General features: G+C 38.9%; 1 long non-coding RNA gene across 1 annotated transcript in view; it reads left to right on the top strand.

The window, feature by feature from the left end:
* Positions 1 to 12,094, top strand: part of LOC146768562 (uncharacterized) — a 132,222-nt gene that overhangs the window by 40,636 nt on the left and 79,492 nt on the right. The window contains exon 2 of the long non-coding RNA XR_014954257.1: positions 1 to 12,094. This exon is cut by the window's right edge and continues 22,430 nt beyond it. This is a non-coding gene — a long non-coding RNA (uncharacterized LOC146768562).

A 12,094-nucleotide genomic window follows, 5' to 3' on the forward strand; every position in this document is an offset into this window, starting at 1 on the left:
AGCAATCTTGAAAGCAGAGAGCAAGTGGGCAAAGCAGGACAGCACATCTCTGGTACATCACTCCACGTGGCTGAAAAACCCTTGTGGCACATTTCACAGACAGCTGCTCTGGCACTGAGCTGGATGGTTGCAGTTCATGCTGCTGTGCTGTGGACAACTGTCAAGGTGGGTAAGTTTCAAGAAATGAGCATCTGACGTTGTAGGCTTGAAAGAAGGCTTACCAAAAAAAGCCCTTTGGCTACAGCTTCTGTCACTTGGACTGTATTGCTGAGAAATTGTTTAGTCTGCAAAGAACAGCAGGGGATTCCCTGAGGGTCCAAAATTTGGCATTAAAGAGGACATTCGAGTTTCTGTGGCTTTTCTATTCAGCCACAGAATATTCAAATATCTGGTCAGTCCAAAATAAAATAAATCAGGTGTCAATATAATCTTTTCAGTTGTACTTGAAGTCTGCTTTCTTTTTGACTGGAGCTGGCTTTGAATTTATTGTGTTTGGTTAGTGAAGACTTCACATGAAGCCTGGATTGGAGAGCTGAAGAAAATATGTTTCAAGAAGCAATTTAATTGAGGCATAGTGGAAAGGCATGGGTAATTGTCACATACACATTTCAATTTAAGTTTCTCTAGCTTCTTCATACGTGATATTATGATTTTCAGTAAGAAGAACCTTTTCGTGGTGAACTCTTTGCTCTCAAATTATTAAAAGTGTTTTTAAGAAAAAAGATTTCCTGCTTAATTCCACTTAAGAATTATTTTTCTGGCTTTACCCTTATATATGAAAATTGAAAAACTGAATAAAATAAAACAAATACAATTGTGTCTTTTGCAAAAAAATACTTAATTTCAACAAAACCAAAGTGATGGGGACAAGCATCTAACTGTGAATTAATTAAAAGACAGATGAATATACAGGTTTTTAATTCTGCTTTTGACTTCATGCCTAGGCCTTCAATTCTTTTTTCAGTCTTTACTTATCTGTACAGAAAGGGAAAATACCTATCCTAAATAGGAAACCCTCTTGAAAATCAACAGAGAAGTGTTTCAAAAATAAAGGAAAAGGAAAGGTGGTTATATTATTGTACTCTAGCTGTACAACAGCAACTTATTGGGCTCGTATACTCACCTTCTAGTGGTAGGTGAACACCAGTAAAAAAGTAACTCATCTGGTGATGAGTTAAAAAAATATTATAATCTGTTCAAAGTACAAATTTATTTCTGCTAGACCAAAAGCATGGTGAGATTTCCTTAGGGTTATAGGACTTTTAAAAGTGGCAATTTTTGCCTAATATTAGTTTTAATGAGGAAATTGGATTTTCTTGTTTCATGTGTATGTACTTTACTTCTTCTCCAGCTTTGTTCTCTAACAGATAGGTTTGCAGCAACTTTGCCAGAAATGTGAAAGGTAAGTTTTCTTTTAAGCAGCTGAGGCTCTAAGCAACTGATGATGAGGCAGCAGATACAGAACATGTTTCTGTTGTATTTTGGTGGATAAACCGACCTGGGTCTTCATTCAAGAGCACTTTGGAAAGAAATTTCATTTTAGAGAATGAATCTGAGGTACAGTAACTCTGGCATTTTGTAACAGAGACAAGAAAGAGATTCCACTGCCTGTATTTACCTTCTCATCTTATTTTGTCTCCTCTTACATAGCTATTTGGGGAACAAGCAGCTGAAGGCAGGCTGACTGGTTCAAAGTTTAATTTTTTTAATGAGGAGAAAGTGACTCTGCAGAGATGAATAAATAGAGTACCCCAGTTGTTCTCTTCAGATTTTGAATTATGTTCCTAGTGCACATTTTTTCCCTACACCTACTACCCTGCTAATGTCACCTGATCCTAAAAAGCAAAGTTATACTGTTTTGTAAATCACAGATGCAAATTATTCTCCAGTTAATTTTGTCATAGCTTGTAAATGCTAGATGCTGGACAGAATCTGTTTTACTCTGACAAATATTATGGGTCTACAAGGGAAAAAATGGGACCTGAGTTTTGTCAGATGTCTGGTGAAGTTTATGCAAAATCTAAGGATGGGCTTCATAGAATGAGACTTTACCTCTCTTCTGGGCCAGTTCTGTGTTCTGGCTACAGTTGAACCTTTTTTTCCTCCTTCACAATCAAAGGCAAAACTGATTGTAGATTTGGGTCATTGATTGTCAGCTAGTAAAAATTTGAGGAAATTATCATGATTATAGTGATCAGTAAGGAAGGGAAGGTCACTAGAGGGTGGTGAGAGCCCAGAATAGAATCAACCATTCTTGGAGTTCTTTCAGTCACTGCAGATAAAACTCTGGCTGTAACTTTGGTCAGCTAAGTGGGAGCAGGATAGAAAATAGCTCTCCCCAGTTACTGATTTGGAGTGGAGGCATTGGTGTCTTAAATGGACAGAGAGCTCAGCCAGAAGCCTCATGGCCTTTTCATTCTCCTTTCCAGTGTTCTATATTGGTCTCCTGCACTTGAGTTGTACCAAAAGAGTCATAAAAGATCAAAAATGTATAAACCCAGGAAAGCTCAGAAGAGGGAAGGTATAAAATTCTGTTAAGATACAACTCCTCAGACTCCCAAAAAATTATCATGTCATTAAGTTCCTACACATGATATCTCAGCCTCTCATACCTACCTAGTGGAGTTTTCTTCTCAGTTTTCTGGAGAGAAAGTGCTGTCCAAGGCTTCATGCCCTAAATTCTCTTTGAAGTCAGAATGCCAACAAGGAGGACCTTGACACATGAATAAATAAGAATACATATATATCAGTCAGTGGAAATGCATGCCTTCTTTACAGTAGAGAATTGTTCTGATTTCACTGTGTTAACTATGAATATTTGGGGTTTTTCCTGTCCTGAGTTGGAGCAAAATGTTTATTTTAAAAGCAATTACACATAACCCCAGATTTCAGTCAGGCTAATCTGTTTTGACTTGAACTCTCTTAAAAGATATATGGAAATATCTAGTGCAAAATCACTCTGTCCAAATTTCTAAACTGCTGAGGTCCTTGTGTAGTTAAACCATGACAATTTCCTGAATGTGAGATGGAAATTTTATTTACACTAGGAACAATTCAATGAGAGATCATTTTAAAAACTTTATTTTTTCAATTGAGCTATTTGTGGTTGGTTAAATTCTCGGTATCATGTAATTTTTGAATGAAAGGATATCTCTGTCCTTTTTAGATTAATGGTTTTAATTAGATTATAGTTTTAGATTAATGGTCCTTTTTAGATTAATTAATTTACAAAATTGTGAGATGTCTAAATACTGTAAGGCTTCTGGGCCACATCTAGGTGTTGATAGAAACAGCTCTACTGTGCAGCAAGAAATGTTTTTCATCACCTCTAAAATGACTTTGTCTCAGAAGTATTGACTTCCAGTCTAATCACTTTAGAATGGTCTTCAACTGCACTTGAATTATCTGCACATTTTGCAATTGCTTAGTCTCCATGTTTTGTCACAGAGATTTTCTCATAATTATTTCTCTTGTTTTTATGATTTTGAAACACTTGATCTTCTGTAGCTTGCACTAATGTTCTCTTTCAGTCTGAAACACAGGAATCTTGAACCTCCAAATGGTGCTTGTCCTCTCTGTTTCCAGTTGTTCCGTATGGGTACAGTTCCCCTTCCAGTGTGGGCACTGCCACAGGTACCCTTCCTGACAGCTCAGGTGTGCACATTTGACAGCTGAGACTGTGCTCTGATCAGCACTGATCTCTCCAGCCTACTAGGCAAGGCTACTGGATTCTAGTTTTAATTTGTAAATCCTTTCCTGACACTGAGATCTAGGTCAGTGATGTCAAATTTCATTTGGTGACTTAAGCAGGCACCAGTGGCCATGAGCTACAGTACTGCTGAGAATTGAACATAGCACCCACCCTGAAGTGTTCAGTGCATCTGTCATGCTGTGAGACAATTGCTGCTGTTTTCTTTTGTAATTACTGTATGTAATTATTTATGATGTCAAAGCTCTCTTGATCTCTAGCTATTCAATTTTAATCAGAAGGAGACTCAATAATGGTACATCTCTTCTAGGCTCCTAGTGTAAATGAAAATAACCTCCTGGAAGTTCAAAGGAAAAAAATCCCAGGTTCCCCAATAAATGAGGGCCCCCACACTGTGGAACTCCTTGCTTTACAGTACCTTTACCATAACTGTCATTAAAAGTACATATGAATTAGAGATGCCTCTAATTCCAATTAGAGGTTGGAATACATGAGGGAATGAGCAGTAGTGGTTTATATTCCTCTTGTTTCTTCCCTTAGTACTTGGGTCTGGAATCTCTGTGCTACAATGTGCCAATTTTTCTACTGTCTCCTAAACACATGAATGAATATTCAGTCCAAATTTGCCTGCTACATGTCTGGTGCTTCTTATAAAACACGTCTTTTGGTGTTTTTTATGCTTCTGAATCTAAATCAGCCTGAGCTCCTGGGATTTCATGTCTCCTTATGAATTCTTACTTGAGCACTTTGCACTCCTATTGCCTGGTCCTCCCAATGCACGCCTTAAACCAAGGCTTTCTTCCTGTGTACACCTATAATCCTTTACCATAAAACATACTTTGGGTTGTAAAGGTGAAATCTTATTTGAATGCCAAAATATTAACTCTGACTTCTTTGTATGAAACATTTAAATTCTGACATTGACTCTGTCCAGCTACGCAGGCTTTGTAGCTGCTACTTCTGTGCAGATCAACTGTTTTCTACCTTTTTTTCTTCCATGTCCAAATGTGTTGCAGCTGTTCTGTTTCATTGAAGTGTCACAGACTGAGGGCAGGTTCAAACCTGAGGGACTGTGAAGTGTAAAGTCTTGTATTATCAGGCTCCTTAGGCAGTTGGTAGCTGCTGTGTGTTTTGTCTGGAGCTGGTTTGCAGTTCTTTCCATCTGACACCAGTTCTCAAAGGAATGCTAGGAATAGCAGAAGAGAGAATTATTTTCTATTTATAACATCTGAAGAAAGGGAAAACATTTACATCTGTGAGGGTTTTAGAAATTTCTCATGTGTTGTAGGTGCAGTTCAAATGATAATGCTGCCTATATATTCTAACACAAAATTTGAAAAAGAATGAGATTACTTTCATCCAGACTGGATTTTTTCTCCTCAAAGTGAGAGAGTAGCTATTACAGAGGAGTGAATTTGTAACATTCATCTTCCTTACATAAGTAATATTTCAAAGAATAGAATATTAATGGGACATCAGAAGATCCCTGTTTAGGTGCGGAGGAAAAAGGGAAGCAAAATCTGAGAAATTTCAGTTCCCTGCTCCAAATGTCAACGCAACTCTGCATTACAATTCAGCACACACCATTCACACCTAAAAGCCTCTGTTCTGAAGTTCTACAGTTTTCATCAAATGCCCAGACAGCATCATAACCCTCTGCAAGCTTGCACTGAATAGGCTGGCAATGGTCCAAATGCTGGCAGAAGCACTTGCACAAACACAAAATGTTAGCTTTTTCTTCTCTTTTATTTTCTGCCAGACACAGTTCAGCATCATTCCAGATGACATGCCTTCTGTTAAGTAAGGGGAAGGGAGTGATGAATGCCTTCAGAAGGGAAATTGTGATGCTGTGGCACCAGTTGAGCATGGTCTTCCTCTGGTTGGTTCCAGCCCCCAGCCCCAATTTCTGCATAATTTGAATGATCAGTGGTGATCAAGCCCATCCTGTTTGCTCACAGCCTCAAGGACTTTTAAGATGAACACAAAATGACTCCAGTGATATCAGGAAGTAAAGGAGGGGAAACCAATTTAATGCTGGGAAAAGGGCAGAGTAAAGGGGGGAAACCACTGTTACCACAGCTAAATATGTACCATCTCTTCATGCTCCATCAAATTACACTGTAAGATATTTTCTGTTTAAATTTCTTTGGTAGTATGTAGTTTTATTTGCCTTCATCATCTAGGCCCTCTCTGTAACTTGAAAATGAGCTGTGATGCTGACATAGGTGTAGGGACTTTTTTGGCTTTCTGTGTAGTCAAAATCATCAGTGTAAGGAGGAAAGAAAACCAGCTCCTATTCAATCTTCTTTCAGAAGCAGCAGAGGAAAGACTGATTCTTCTCCAGTAAAGTTGTTGATGGATGTCCCAAGTATTTAAGTCCTATTTTTAAAAGCATAGAAAGAAAAGGTTTGTTTCTAAACAAAACCTGTTAGAGAGGGTTTTTATGCCACTTCCTCTTCTGTTCTTTGTCCTGCAGGAGTGAGAGGGGCTGAAGAGCACTAGTGTCCTAGGAACTGTTGACTCTCCTCTGAAAATGACAGTAGACACCATTTAGAGTGACCTTGCATTTCATCAAGGGATGTTTAAAATTTCACTACAGGCAAACAGGAAAAGATAAAGAAAAATACATTTGTCTGCCTATTTTTCTCATTCCACGTAGACAGGTACTGTAGAGCCCTGAAGAAAATGGGGTAATGAAGAAAGACCAAGAGCAAATGGTCAATCACACCATAATAAAAATAATTTTAAAAAATAGCATTTAAAAGAAATCTTACTGCATTTTCCTGTAGGAAAGGTCACTGCAGATGACACATAAGGTCTGTCTGAATTTAAAGGCCTTGGTCTTAGACCATGCATGAATTTTGTGTGAATATGTTACTTCACAGTTAGGAGCCTTCTATGGAGAGTGTCCTACCTGCTGCTCCAGCACAGCCTTTGCCCCTGATGCTAGGCAGTGTACCTGGCAAGCATAGGCTTGGGCCATTGCTGCTGTAGAAATAAAAGGTATAAATTAGGTGTTACATGCAAAACAAACTCTGAGGTGACTGGGGAAGTATAAGAGTCACAGGAATGGTGAATGAGGAGTGATCGCTCAGTGTCTCTCAACAGGGCAACAAATATAACTCACTTGTGGCAGATGAAACCAAATGTGAGGCACATCCTCACACAGCACACACTCGGCATGCTCCAGGAGGAGCCACGATTTGCATGGTCACAGAAGTGATTGGATCAGTTTGAGAAGGAAAGTCTGTTCAGGGATTTTAGATGCAAAGATCCTGGGCAGCCCATAAGGTCTCTGCTGAACAGAGAGGAGGAGTGGTACTACAGAACCATCCCTGCTTGGCAGTCCAGTTCCAAAGGCTCTGGTGTCTCTGCAGGTGGGCAGAAGACATTGGGTTGAGCAGACCTTGAGTCCACATGCTCTTCTGACAAAACCCTGCACAAGACAGAAGATACAGACATTGGGGTATTTGGGCTGTGTTTTTCTTTGAAGGAGAGGAAACAACAGAGACTACTGCCTTCTCTGGTCAAAGTCTGTGCTGTTAATTGCTAATTGATTTCTTTTTTAATGAGTTCAGCAATAGATCTGTGCTAGCTCTATTATTTTTATTTTGTATAATAGATTTTCTTTTACCCTCTTTAGGTGGTGATAATCTGGTTTAAGGAAAAGCCATTTTTTTGTTGTTTTGTTTTTGGGAAGTGTTTGTTCTATGTATGTTTACATACATATATATGCATGTATATTTACATGAACTGAAAAAAATCAGTTGGTTTTAACTGCGCTGCCATAGTGATAGCAGCATCAGGTACATCTGTTTGTGAGAGTTCTTTCGTGGTTCTTCATGATGTCTTCGTGATTCTTTTCCTTAAAATATGATGTTTGCATAAGTTGAAGGGTGTAAAGTTAAAACTTTGACAACTTGAGCCTTATTTTATCTTCAGATAAGTTATTCTGAAAATTCAAGGAATAACACAATATTCACCATTCTGGCTTTGTATGAGCTCCTTGTGCTTGCAAAAACAAGGCAAGTATCCTAAGTGTAGCTACCCTATGAAAGCAGATTAATAATGTTTGCAAAGGAAGCAGGGATGAAGGATGCTGCAGCTAATGTAAGAACCATCCTGACAGATGGTTTAGGATAAGCTTCCTGCATTTCTATGGTTCCACAGTGAATCTGGTCATCTACATGCTAAGTTAAGGGCATAGAAATATATGTGGAAAAGACATGGATAATTAAGTCCATTCTTCTACTGCAGGCAACAGCAATTAGATCATGAAAGTATTAAAACCACATTTCCTCTGGCTTCACACTATCCAGCAAAACTGATTTATGCTCTGAGTAAGCAAGTTGCATTTGTTGCCTGCCATTTGTGTGCACTTGACAGACAATTTTTAGCAAGTGATCCAGGTCTTCATCATTATTCAATAACAAAGTTCCAATTCACTAGGAAAAAAACTAAAGCACAACAGACAAGGAAAAGAGGTAAGGTGTATTAATGAGGTGAAAGCAGATATTGAGGTCAACACTTCAGACATTTCCTCTGAATAAGAGTAGAAGCTGCTTTCAAAGCACACTAGAGTAAAGAAGAGGGACTTAATTTCGGATACCACAACTCATATTTGAATGATATTTGTGGACTTAAGTGCCTAGCTTTGAATATTCACATTTGAAGACTGTACTTACTTTGTTCCCAAGCTCATTGTACTAAGAGTTAACAACAGAATCTTACTATTTTTTTAATTAAACCTTGAATAGAAAAGCTTAAAAAAGTGGGGTGGGAGAAAAAATGCATTTTGTAGTTGTGTGATTTACAATGGTGGCCTGTTTCATCTGTATCATCACTATGTGAAGAAAGAGAAAAATGTGAGAAGCAGCAAGAATAGATCATCATAACAACAGCAACAATGTTCTTTATCATTTTGGACTTGTCACACTTTGAATGATTAGATACTTGGCCAATATATAACTGGTGGTATGTTTCAAAAACGAGTGAAGAGATTCAATGCTTTTACATGCAAACAAATATTGCTAAAGATATTCCACAGGTCTTTTTGAGTTTTGAAGAATTATTTAAACAGCACTGGATTTTTTTTTTTTCATTCCATGTTTTTTTGATGTCGGGGTTTTTTCTGACCTTTAATACATCTCTGTGATGCTTATTCCTGTAATTGGTTTATGCTTCTTTTGACATTTGCTAGATAGTTTGGAGGTATGAAGAGGTTAACAGGTAAGATATTCCTCCTTATTTTTCCTTTCTACTTCCTTTCTTCATCCCTGTTTCATACTGCTGAGAGGAGTGCTAATATTAAAAATAGATGAGGTGTTGTTTTACAACTGATATTTGGCTCCCCTTGTTACTAGCTGAATATTAATCTCTTTGATAATGCTGCTTGTCCTTTTTGTAACAAATCTTCACCAGCACTGGATGCTCTGTCAGACAGAGCTGGGGGCTTTGACTTTGTGCCTGCTTCACTGTACTGTATCTCCATCCTTTAGATAGTCCAGACCCTGTCCTAGAATAGCCTGGGTTCTCCTGAGAATGGTCTTGTCAGAGCCAAGCTCATTTAAGTTAATAATGTCCTCTCTCTGATGTGGGTCAGTAAGGTCTAACAGAAGGTATGGCAGCAGGCCTGGCATTTCCTAGTATTTTCCTAGAATTCTCTCCCAGGCAGAGGAATTAGGGACATGGGGGCATCCTGAACCAAGAAGAGGTGACTTGTATTACTAGCCCTCAGCAGCATTTTCTTCTCTAATTGTGTCCAGGCTTTTTCTGACTAGTGGAAATGTATCCATAATATTCTGTGGCAAGGAACAAGAGACACCTTGGGCTTCAGACTCCTACCTCTGAGTTTCTCTTCATGCTGTGCCCATACCTACTCCATAGTTCTTTATTTGGGGGCTGATAATAATACTTTGGTTTTATACTTGGTATCCACAGCTGCATATGCCTTTAAGTGTACCTATCCTTAGTTACCTCTTTCCTAACTCTGCCTTTACTTCAGTCTGTTGTGTGAACAATGAGATCATCAGTTTAAATGGTTTACTTCTGACCCTTTTGCCAAAGGGGAGGAAAAAATTTCATCCTGTTAGTTGCAAATACTGCAAGGCTGTTGCAGAAAGCAAAGCGGGTGTTACCTCTGCTCTAAATGCTTGGGTGGTGTCACTCTTTCAAGCTGCTACAACAAAGTATGCAGCCAGCATTCCCCAGACTCCAGGGCTGGTGCTTGAAGGACTAGCTGGGATTTTAACTTGTTTTGGATCTTATCTGGTTTTTCCCCTCAGAAGAAATTAGTAGTCAAAATTTTTTTGGGAGGAAAGAAAAGGCTCAACAGGTCTGAAAATCAGGCTATTAATGCTGGGCAGCTGCCCTTTTGGCAGGGCAGCCTACTGTTCTGTTTTTCTGAAACATCTCTCCTGGAATAATTTTTTTCATGTATTGATAAAAGTATTTTCTAGAGCTGCAGGGAACCAAGATACTTTGGTTTTGCCTGTGCAATAATTGCTGCTACTTCTTAACAGCTGAACTGAGTTGCCAGAGACATTAGGTGTAGAAACAGGACATTAAGAAACAGGTAATGCCGTTCCAAAAAAGATGACTGTCTTCTTTTGGACTGATCAGTACGGATAATTGTGGAAATATGCTCCCATGGAACAGAGACAGGTTGAGGTTCTCCTTTATTAACCTGGTTTGATGAAAAAAGGACTCCAAAGGATAAAATCCTTCTCCAGATTGTCCTTATTGATATTCTGTTAAGATAATAAGGGGTGCAGAGCTGTTTATTTAACCACTTTCTGCTTTCATGTCTCCCAGCGAGCATGGGTATACAGACCTGCACTTGAAAAGAGAAGAGGACTGGCTGGCCTTCTTCAGGAGAAGGTATATAAAAATTCCTTTTCATGATCTGTGTGCCACTACAGTCTCAGCTCTGCCCTTGAAATGCAGATTAAGCAATGCTGCCAACTTGTTTTCTCCTGTCAAACATTTCACTGGCTTGGGAGGCTGTACACGGCTTACAAAGTACATCCTGTGGCAGGGTTACTGCATCTGGGTGCTTGGTTGTGGGGTTTGATTTCCTTTTGAGCAGACAATGAAATTCAGGTACTTGTTTGTCTGCTCCTAAGATAATATGATTTCTTGTATTTGCTCTTTTGGGTATTCCAAATTTTTGTCATTAGTAGGGAATTTGCTGACTGTGAAATAAAGATACTCTTGCATGGGAAGCGTAGGAGATTATATCATCCCACAAAGCATTATTCTCTTCCTTTCCTGCAGTGCTCTGCCTTTTAGGCAGTCAGCTTGCTCTTTCTGGCTTCTTTCCACATAGTTTTCTCTTTTTGACAAAGAGCATTTTGACAATAAGGTGTCAGCATGTCTGCTTACATGTTGTATCTCAGGCAACGCACTTGTCATTTAGAGAAGTTTCCTGGTTTAATACAAATATGCTTGCCTCTTCCCTTAGAGTTAAAGATTTACTTCTCCAGGGCCAGCTGGAGAAGTGGCTGTTATGGAGACATGACAGCATTTGAAACTATGATTCGAGATATGTAATTTGAGATAATCCTAAGGAATAGAAAGGCTTTTGGGTATATCAGCCCAGTTCACCACCACCCGGGGAAGGTGCTCTGAACTTTCTGTACTTTGTTCTTTTTTTATTTCCCTGTAATGTATTTTAAAAGGAGCCAGTTGATCCTTCACAAACTTCAAAGCTGTGGAATTCACTTTTTCCTGTCTCTCTGGCCTGACTGTTGATTCTGAAGTGTTTGCCTTCTGGGGGTAGAAGGGCTACCATATTGATCTCACATTGCATGTGGTGTATTTTTGCTGATCCTCTGGATTAAAATGTTGCTGTTGGGTGGCAAAAGTGATGTGTGAGGTCTGAGGTGTGTGGTGAAGGTTACAGTGTTATCCATCATTATAGAATCCACTTGGTACATTCCCTGTTTTCAAGACTTGTGTTAGGATAGATATGCTGGGAAGAAAGACCATATTGATCTCTTGGTGATGCATCCTATGCAGTGGTTCCAGCAGGACAGAAAATGCCATTTAGCAAGACCTGGGAACAACTGCTGGGTTGTGGTGGCATGTGAAATTTATTTGTAGCTTTCATGGATGGATTTTTCTTTTGGCTGGCAGGAAAATGTTTGTTGATGTGATTTTTTGAAAAGGCACTTTGGATCTCCTTTTTTAAACCGTCTTTCAGACATTGGTTTTAAGGAGACATAGTTATTATGTAGCCAGCTCTGTCGAGTTTAAGGACAGACTTTTCTGGAGAGGAGATAGAACAAGTTCTGAAACTGGGTTTGTTTTTTTAAACTACACTCCTTTAGAAGAAAAAGAACATGTTATAAGTCAACTAAAAATAAGACTCAACTTGAAAAAAGG

The sequence above is a fragment of the Lonchura striata genome, chromosome 1 (assembly GCF_050655825.1).
Source record: "Lonchura striata isolate lonStrDom1 chromosome 1, ASM5065582v1, whole genome shotgun sequence".
Lineage (NCBI taxonomy): Eukaryota > Metazoa > Chordata > Aves > Passeriformes > Estrildidae > Lonchura > Lonchura striata.